The sequence below is a fragment of the Vidua macroura genome, chromosome 2 (assembly GCF_024509145.1).
Source record: "Vidua macroura isolate BioBank_ID:100142 chromosome 2, ASM2450914v1, whole genome shotgun sequence".
NCBI classification, from domain to species: domain Eukaryota; kingdom Metazoa; phylum Chordata; class Aves; order Passeriformes; family Viduidae; genus Vidua; species Vidua macroura.
The window spans coordinates 60446364-60456815 of NC_071572.1; the positions used below are offsets into that span (position 1 = coordinate 60446364).

At 41.5% G+C, this 10452-nt stretch overlaps 1 long non-coding RNA gene across 1 annotated transcript; it reads left to right on the top strand.

The window, feature by feature from the left end:
* The first annotated feature begins 2016 nt into the window (after positions 1–2016).
* Positions 2017–7902, top strand: LOC128803818 (uncharacterized). Its single transcript, XR_008435846.1, has 4 exons — positions 2017–2331; positions 4683–4996; positions 5640–5887; positions 7729–7902. It is a non-coding gene; the product is annotated as an uncharacterized LOC128803818 (long non-coding RNA).
* The last annotated feature ends 2550 nt before the right edge of the window (positions 7903–10452 follow it).

The following is a 10452-nucleotide window of genomic DNA, read 5'->3' on the forward strand; positions in this document are numbered from 1 at the left end:
GGGAAAAGTAAAAAAGAGCCTATATTGAGGAAGGAAAGTAAAAGAAAAGAAAAAGCAGAGTTTGATCTAGTCGCTCCGGCTTTGCGGGTGGGGACAATTCTACTTGTGATGAGCGCGGGCCTGGTCCAAAGCATGGCCCCGCCGCCGCCCTTGCCACCACCAGTTGTCACTGCCGCCACGACGAGGTGGGGTGGAGGAAGGAGTGGCTCAGGCAGGGTCCTAGCCAGTGGAGGAGAAGCTGGCAGGTAGAGCCTTCTACTGAGCGGGGGAAGGGGACGGCTGGTGTGTGCAGCCCACAGCACTGCCGCGAGAGGAGGGGCCGGAGGACAGAGCCTTCTACCAAGAGGGCAGAGAGAGAACTTCCCATAGGAGGAGTGGTCTCTCTGCTCTCGGGCCTGTGAGTTTCCATAGCAACCCTGAACACCAGGGAGCAGCTTCAGGGGATTACATCATCAATGCACGCAGACATGTGTTAAAAGACACAGTAAATCCTGCATAGTGCTTTCTAGGATCGGGAGTAGTCGAAATAGATTATATGATACAACAGAGTCAGCCGAATCAGAGAGCTCTTGCTCAAATAGTTCCGAGGAAGAGGAAATTGATGAGGTCATTGCAGCCCTGAGCACGCGAAGGAGGAGTTAAGATAGTGAGAAAAGCCTTCAAAGAGCATAGACTGATAGCTAAATGTACTAGACCAAAAAAGGAAAAGGAAAACAAACCAGTTTTACAAGCCCCATTGCAACAAGCAGCTGGCAACCAGGGCCTGATATAAGTAAAGGTTCCATACTGCCTTATTGAGTTAGAGCAGTGGAAAACTACTGTGGGAAAATAGAAAGATTATCCAGATAAGGCGGCAAAATTAGTAGAAAGACCAATTAACTCACAAAATCCTGACTGGGCTGATATGAATTCTATGTTAGACACATTACTTGACCCCACTGAGAGACAAATGGTCAATAAGGCCATCACAATGACAGTTGAAGGGAGCATAGCCAGTGGCCTGCTTTGAGGAACTGTCACTGAAATATTTCCGCTTGAAAACCCAGGGTGGGAACCAAATATACCAGAACATATGGTGAGGTTAAAGCGATATCAAAGCCTTGGGGTATATGAGTTAAAACATGGAGTCCCTAAAGCTATAAATTGGTCAAAGATTTAGGAAGTGAAGTAAAATTATGATGAATCACCCACTGATTTTTTAAACAGACTAAGAGAAACTGCCATCAAATACACAGATTTAGAACCTGAGTCAGGCAATCATAAAGCACATCTAGTACTTTTGTTTATAAGTCAAGGTTCAAATGATATATGAAAAAAACTGCAAAAGACAGAGGGGGTTTGAGACATAGATAAATTACTAGAGGTTGCCTAGAAAGTGGTTTAAGATAGGGGCCCAACTGAAAAAGTTAAATCCCAACCTAGCAAGAAGGCTACTCAGGAAAAACTTCATCCAAGAAAACTTCCCCTACAGACAAGAACCAATGTGCATACTGGAAGAAGTGGGGACATTAAAAGAATAACTGGCTAGTGCTGAAAGAAAAATCTTCAGTTCCATAACTCCCAGTAGTACAAACCTCAAATCGTTCAAGTTCTGAGTGATGGAGATTGAAGGCCAGCCCCTAGTGGAGCCTTTGGTTATAGCTAAGCTGAGGAAAGATGACATAGAGGTTTTAGTAGATACTGGAGCAGCATATTCTGTGTTAAATACCTTAGAAGGGAAACTGAGTCACAATACTGTACTTGTTGTTAAGGTGACCGAGGTAAGCAAAACACAGCCTTTCTTCCAAACCTTAAAATTCCAACTGGGGAAGCACTAGTGTCATAATTTGGAATGGGAGGAAATTCAAGGAATTGATGCAAAGGTTTTGTGTAACTGACAGTCTGTTAAACCACTTAGTAGCTAGACACGCCTCTGTGAAACACACATGTTAAAGATGAAAAAACCCAGGAACTCTCTCTTTCCTTTCAGGTCGGTGAGGAGGTAGTGGGCCCTGGCCCCGGCACCCCGGTCTCAGCCAAGCCAGGCTGGACAGTCCTGCTGCGGGCTGGGCCCCTTCCCCGCTCCCTGGGCCGCCCGCTGGCCCCCCGCATCGGCTCTGGTCTGGCCGGGCCGGGCCCCAGCAGTTGCCGGGCAGGAAGGAGGGGGAGGCTGCAGAGCACTGGCTGCAGCAGGGCTGGCCACGGCTGTAAAGGTCTTACCGTCAGACACCCTCCACCAGCGCAGCTGAGACCAGAGACCCCTGCAGCCCGTGCAGAAAACCAAAAACCAACCATGAGATCGATCCTTACACAGCCCAGGCGCAGCCCTGCCACAGGTTACCAGCAGGTCAGGTAGGCCTCAGGCATGATGTTAACCCTTTCAGTGCTTCAATCCTCCCTTGAGTGAGAGAAAAGAACAAGATACAAGCATGCAAAGTCAGTGAAGAAGAAGTTAAGTCCCAGATGGGAGGGGGGAGGAGATGCCTTGTTTTTAGAACTAAAATCCTCAATAAAAAGCTATTAAAAAACCCCTCTTTTTCCTTACAACACATGATACTATAGAGAGATTAAAGTGTTCAAATTGATATCAAATAAGGCTCCCATGCTACGATAAGAAAATGTTCAAATAGCTGTAATCCTATGCCTAACAATCTAACAATCCCATAAAGAGTTTGAACAAAAAAAGAAAGAAGAGTAGTCTTATGCTTCCCAGAAAAAAAGAAGAAAATTTCTGTGTCCAGAGATGATGTTTTTAACGATAAATAATGAAAACTTTTACCTTTAAACAACTCATCTTTAAACCAATACCCCCTAAGTCAACATAGCCCATTAACAAGCTGTGGGAAGCCTTGTAAAAATAAAAAAGATTTCATGATGGCAGGGTTCCCTGGGCAGCTGATATTTGTAACAAAATTGAGAACCACAAGAGAACTATTTTTTTCATCTTGTAAAGAAGTATCCATAACATTAACAAAAAATACTTCTCTCCCCCAGGGAACTGAAGAAAGACTATTTTAAAAGTAGTAAACTGACTAGAAATGTTAAGTTTAGTTTCTTTACATTATCAGTGGGAAAGAAAAGGTTGTGGGGAGAGAAGTGTTCTAAAGAGTTTGTTTTGATTCTTACTACTATTTTTCCTTTTAGTTACTGCTAATAAAATTTTCTTTATACCCTTTTAAAATTTTAAACCTACTTTACCTTTCTCCTAATCCTATCTCACAGCAGGAAGTAAGTGTAGTAGTAATTAGCCAGCACTGAACCCGCCACATTCTTTAGTGGGCCACCCAGGAAAATCTCAGAATTGAGAAATCTGAAATTAGCAAACCAAAACCACTACACAAAATTAATATTTCCACCTGGTTTCAAACTGAAACCACCAAAACTCGGTAACTCATCAATTCCTCTATATGCCCAGCTCCCCTAAAACATTGCTGGGGAGGGATTTGCTAGAAAATTAGTAGCAGAAATTAAATTCAAAAAGGGGAAAGCTATATGAGTTGTAATTCCTGAATTTAAATTTGTCCAAGTTGCTGCACTTTTTATACAGGAAAAAATGTGGTGAAATCCCTGCTGAAGTTGAAAATTGGTAAATCCAATAGGGTAGGCCAGTGTTATCCCAAGAACATCCAAATGGGCAGAACCTGTAAGTATTGCACTCAAACCAGGAACTACATCAGTAAGGCAAAAACAATACCCTTTGAAATTCGGAAACTGTAAGAGAATAGCATCTATAATTGAAAAATTCCTACAACATAGTTTATTAGTGCAATGTGAGTCCAAATTCAATACTCCCATTTTAAGTGTTAAAAAAGCAGATGGCAAGAGTTATCGATTAGTACAAGATTTGAGAGCAATTAACAAAATTACAGATGACATACACCCAGTAGTAGCCAATCCCTACACCCTTTTGACCACACTGACAGATGAATTAGAGTGGTTTACTGTTGTAGACCTGAAGAATGCTTTTTCTGCATTCCTGTGCACAAAACCAGCCAAGAGCTTTTTGCTTTTGAGTGGGAAAATCCTGAAACAGAGAGAGAAAGTCAACTTACATGGACAGTTTTACCCTGAAAAAGTTTCAAGAACAGCCCAACAATATCTGGGAACCAGCTAGCAAAGGAACTAGAAGACTAGTGTTAGAAATGCACATTATAATATTGGCTTTCTGCAAATATTAATATGGATGCTATATGTGTAATGTAACTTTGCTATAAAGATACAGTTTTTTTTTTTTAATTTCTGTTCTTAACTAAACTTGGACATAGTAGTGAAATAGCTGATATAGTATGCTTGCGTTAAAGTGCCTGCTTGGTTGGGGTAACATCCAATGAACATATGATGAAGACCCCTGCTACTAATCAGCATCCACCATCTGTAGAAAATATGGACCAAAGCCCAAACTGGAGGTGATAACAAGAACAGACTAAAACCACAGCCAAGAAATGGCATGCTCTAAAAAAGTGGACCCAAGGATGAGACATGCTAAGCAGTTCTTGGAATATGTAAACTAGTTGGGGGAAAAGTTTAAATATGTATAATTGTTTATGAATATACAGTAGGCTGATGCAATAGAAAGGGTATGTAAAGGGCATCTCCGAAATAGCAGGTGTGCTCTTGATGGAATGCCAAGCACCCAGCCATATATCTTTGCTTTATTGTCTTTGTCTCCTATTGTCCGTTATTAAACTTTTAAATTTTACCAGGAGAGTGAACCTCGTTTTTCACACTATAAAAGACAAAAGCCAGAAGGAGTTATTCTTCAATATGTAGATGACATCCTGATTGCAGCCAGAACGAGAGATGACTGTGTATGACTTACTGTAAGTCTATTAAACTACTTGCGACTGAGTGGGACAGAGTTTCTAGAGACAAGGAACAGATTGCTAAAGAAGCAGTAGTTTACTTGGAGCATGAGATCTTCTGTGGACATCAGCAGCTCAGCAAAGAACAGAAAGAAACCATCTGTTGACTCCCAGCGCCCCATGCCGTAAGAAAGATGCAATCTTTCCTGAGAAAGGTAGGTTAGTGTCGTCCGTAGATAGCAATTATGGACTGCCAGTAAAACCCCTATATAAAGCATTAAAAGTAGCTGCAAAAAGAATTATCATGTAGACTGAAAACACCAGAGCAGCTTTTAAACAGCTGAAACACCCTCTAATGTCAGCTCCAGCAGTAAGACTGCCAGACTTCACTAAACCTTTTGAACTTTTCACATATGAGAGACTGAATGTGGCTTTGGGGATGCTAGCACAGCACCTTGAGAACCAACGGAGGGCTGTAGCCTACTTTTTTAAACAGCTAGACAGTGTTGCCCAAGGCTTGCCAGGGTGCTTGAAAGCTGTAGCAGCCACTGTCATCTTGATCCAGGAGGCCCGAAAACTCACCCTTGAGCAACACATTGTAGTGTTTGTACTCCATGCGGTATCAGCTGTACTAGAACAAAAGGGGGGATATTGGCTGTTCAGTAACCGGATGCCTAAATATCAATTACTATTATTAGTAGAAGATGATGCTACCCTGAAAACAACTTCTGCTGTTAACTCTGCCATGTTTTTGTCTTTCACCTTAATTGACAATGAGCCTGAACATGATTGTTTGCAGACATTGAAGATGTCTATTCCAGCTGACCAGACATGCCCCTGAAAAATCCAATTTTACAGATGCAGCTTTATGAAAAATGGCAGAAGGATGACAGGCTATGCAGTGACCACGCAAGATAAGGTGATCAAGGCAAAGGTCCTGCCAGCAGATGTGTCATCACAGAAAGCTGAATTGATTGCACTGACGAGAGCCCGAGACCTGAGCAAAGGAAAGAATATAAATATATGGACTGACTCTAAATATGCATTTAGTGTTGTCCATGCCCATGGAGCCATCTGGGAGGAGAAAGGACTTCTGAACAATCAAGGTAATCAAATCAAGCATGCTGAACAAATACTTGCCCTCTTAAAAAACCTACAGAAGTAGCTATCATGCATTGTAGCAGTCACCAAAAAAAGAAAAACACTCCAGAACTGAGAAATCGCTTTGCTGATAAAGCAGCGAGAGAGATTGCAGAATAAAGTGTTCTTGCAGTAGTTCCACAAAAAGAGATTAATTTGTCAGGGTTCACTCCAAAATATGATGAAGCAGACCACAAACTAATTAAGTTTCTTAAAGCTGAGATCACAGAGTGGATGAGCTGTTACACCATCAAACCAGGTGGTAGTCCCACCCCTGATCCTTCAGGAGCTAGCTCAGAGAGAACATGAAAACACACATTTCAGGGTTGAAAATCTTCTGAAACATCTAAAAAAGGTAGTAAAAAAAAAAGGAATGACTGATATTATACAATCAGTAATAAGCAAATGTGAAATGTGCTGTAAAAAGAACCCTGACACAAGAAAAAGAGTTGTGTTAGGAGTAACAAAAGCAGGGGATCTTCCCAGAGATTACTGGCAAATAGAATTTGCAGAGTTTCCACCCAAAGAGGGATACAAGTTCATACTAGTATTAGTTGACACCTTTAGTAGATGGCCAGAATCTTAGCCCTGTCACACTAACACAGCCAAAGAAGTAGTGAAAGTTTTACTCAATCATGTAATTCCAAAGTTCAGAGTTCCCTTAGATAATGTTATCAAATAGGAGACCACACTTTGTTGCAACAGTAGATAAAAAAAATTAGTCAGATTTTAGGAATTTCTTGGGATCTGCATACACCTTATAGACCCCAAGTGAGTGGTAAAGTTGAACGTATGAATAGAACTCTCAAAACACAAATTAGCAAAATTTGTCAGGAAACATCCATGACATGGGTTCAGGCCTTGCCTATAGCTTTACTAAGAATTTGCATTCAACCAAGGCGAAGGATAGTATCAGTCCCTATGAAATACTGTATGGCAGGCCATATCAGATTCCGCATATTCCAGGTGAAATTCACATGAAAGGGAAACATGATTTACAGAGATATCTAATGGCTTCAGGCTCCACTTTGAAGAAGCTCCAGAATTATATTGTGCTATCCAGACCCATAGAACTAGACACACCTGCACATCCCTTCCAACCAGGACACAGGGTCTATGATAAGTGGTGGGACAGTGATCCTCTACAAGCTAAGTGGAGAAGAAAATTCCAAGTTCTATTGACCACCCTCACCGCAGTCAAAGTTGCTGGCAAAGGACCCTGGATTCACTACTCCAGAGTTAAGAAAGCTTCTGCTCCTGAAACAACTGTAAAAACAGAGACTAATGCAGACGAAAACCTGTTTTAAATGATTCCTCTTCTGTACCTGAAGAACTGTTGACAATAATCATTATTCTTCTTTGCATGATACCCAACTGTGCAAAGCATTATTGTTCTTAGATGTTTATTACTATTTATTATTGTTTATTATTATTAATATTGTTAGATATGTATCTATTATTATATATTTGCTGTTAAATATTTACTGTTATATTTATCTAGCATTATATGTTGATTTACTATTAGATATTTATCTATTGTTAGATGTTTATTATTAAATGTTTATTTTAAAAGTTATTTACTGTTGTTAGATACTTATCTGTTATTAAATACTTATTATTATTATATATTTAGAATAGAGACTCGACAAGGTAAAGGCCTTTGTCAAGCCTCTAAAGGGAAGAAATGATGCCTTAGGTTTTAACTTTTATATTTATCAGATTCTGTACTGCTTTAATGTGTAGTTCTGAGCTTCATATTTAGGGATGGTAAGCTCTCTTCACAGAGGCAAAACAATTCCTTTTCTAGCTTGGAACCAAGGACAACTGATCCAAATTTCAGGCCCAAGAGCATAAACACCGTGGACTGAAGAGAGAAAAACAAGAAGGATAAGACTTCATAACCTAAAGCTATAATTGGACAATTAACTCCAATATGCTAATGGACCAGAACTTCTAAAAGTGAGAGACATCATGACCATTCATTTTGTGACCATTTTGGATCAATCTTGGAGGTAGCCCTGGCTGGGCTCTTGTCCTGCCCAAGGTGTATCCATTGAGGTCTTTTAATAAATACCTACTTTATTATTTAACTCCGTCTAGCCTGTGTTCTAAGTCAGCCTTCATAAGGCATCACCAGCAGGTCAGTTTGTTCTTCAGTCCATATATCACTCCATGTGAACTGCAACATGACAACCCCATCAAAGTATTTGTGATATCCTCAGTGTCTTATATTACACTAAGATCAACACTTTAGAACTACACAGAGAGAGTGGAGGTTATGTGTTGCTAGCTATAGGTCAGAAAACATAACAATAGGAATTCCTCCTTTATTAGTAGGTAGCTCGACTTCAAGTTAACAGTCTGTTTTATCATAGTCAGAGCTTGGGAAGGGCAGACTATAATGGCTTTGATGCAAATGGACTGGTGCTCATAGGTTTTTGCTCACTCAGATGTTGCCATTGCTACTGGACCAAGGCATGGGCTATCCCCCATGGATGGGCCTCATCCTTGGAACTGGAAAGAATTTCTGTTAGTTTCCACCAATCTCTGTGGAAAACAGCTTCACAGCTCACAACTGTTTAATAAAGGTCTTATTGTCACAAACTGATACTGACCTACTGCTTAGTTCAGAGTGTCCTTGGTGTGGACACTTAGCCCCTGCCAGCAAAAAGGATTCATAAATCTGTAGGTTTGAGAGGCAGGGTGTGATTCAGACATGTAAACTTGGGTGCCTCAGTGATGTTTGTTCTCTCTTTATTCTTGATGGAGATCTATGTAGTCAACCATCCCTACAGATTTTGTTTAACCCAGTTTATTTAATCCAACTGGTTAAATGCAAGCTTTAGTGCCTAGAGCATGCTTGGAGTGTCTAAGATACCCAAATGACCCTGAAAATGCAAAAAATGTACATGAAAGGCTATTGTCCTTCTGCAGTGCTATCTGGAGCTTGGGTCAGGTGCTCTTCAGGCATCTCAAATGATTAAACACCTCTGCTGGGCAACAGTGTCCTGCTCCAGGTGGACATAAGTTCCACAGTCTGTTTGACTGTCCTCTGCCATAATGTAAGCACAGGCACCACCAGGCATTTGGTGACACCTTCATAAGGGCACTTCATGCTAAAGCTTCCCCATACAGAACTTTCATGGTTGCCTCTGCATCTGATGTTCCACTCCCTGCTGCAATGCGGGAGGTATGGATAGGTCTGAAGGACAGATGCTCTCTAATCTCAGTCCTGTTTTCTCTGCAATAGGTAGAATTTTTCTGCCCAAATTTAGTGTCTTTAATGTACTTGTCATTTGAGTGCGGCATCTAAATGATTGCTGCACTCCATGGGAAGGACCAGAGTCACCCTGTCATCATTCATCCAAATAGAGGGAAAACCACCAGGTTAGATGCTCTATGCTTCAGACCAGCCTCTTCTTTGCTCTATAGCAGAATCCAGGCACCTAGTTCAACATCAAGGGTTCATCTGTCTGCTTGTAGGCATCTAGTGCAAGCTGATGGCTGTAGAGCATTCTCCTTGGTCTCCAGTTTCCAACATAGGAGAACATTTGTGTCTTGTAGGTCTGTGGTGATGCCTACTATCTCTAAGTATTTATAAATGTACCATGCATTGATCTGACTACATTTCCATTATGATTTCTTTACTTCTTGTCCTAATATCTTCCATTTATTCCCTGTATTGTCACTTGAATTAGCCCTGATGGAGGAATAAAAGAAAACATAGCTGGACTGTCCCTCAACTTGAGCACAGGCTAACCACAGACTCAGACCTCCATTTTCACTTTTTTCCATCATTCCCAAGTGGCAAATGTGAATAAATGGAAGGACTCTTGGCTGTTACTTTGGCCCCTGTCAAAGCCTCCTGGAAATAATGAAACCTCTATTTCCTTTATCTCAGAATCACAGAGTCACAGAATAATGAGGTTGGAAGAGACCTCTAAGATCATCAAGTCCAACCTATGCCATAACACCTCAACTGGACTACAGCATCAAGTGCCATATCCAGTCTTTTTTTAAACACATCCAGAGATGGTGATTCTACCACCTCCCTGGGAAGACAATTCCAGTACTTTATTATTCTTTCGGTGAAAAATTTCTTCCTAATATCCAGCCTGTACCTTCCCTGATGTACCTTGAGACTGTGTCCTCTTGTTCTGTGGGTTGCTGCCCAGTGGAAGAGACCGACCCCCACCTGTCTACAACCTCCCTTCAGGAAGTTGTAGAGAGCAATAAGGTCACCTCTAAGTCTCCTCTTCTCCAGGCTAAACAACCCCAGCTCCTTCAAATATTCCTCTTAGGGCTTGTGTTCCAAGCCCCTCACCAACCTTGTTGCCCTCCTCTGGACACGCTCAAGCATCTCAATGTCCTTCCTAAACTGAGGGGCCCAGAACTGGACATAGTACTCAAGATGCAGTCTCACCAGCGCCGAGTAAAAGGGAAGAATGACCTCCCTGCTCCTGCTGGTCACACAATTCCTAATGCAGGCCAGGATGCCATTGGCCTTCTTGGCCACCAAGGCACATTGCTG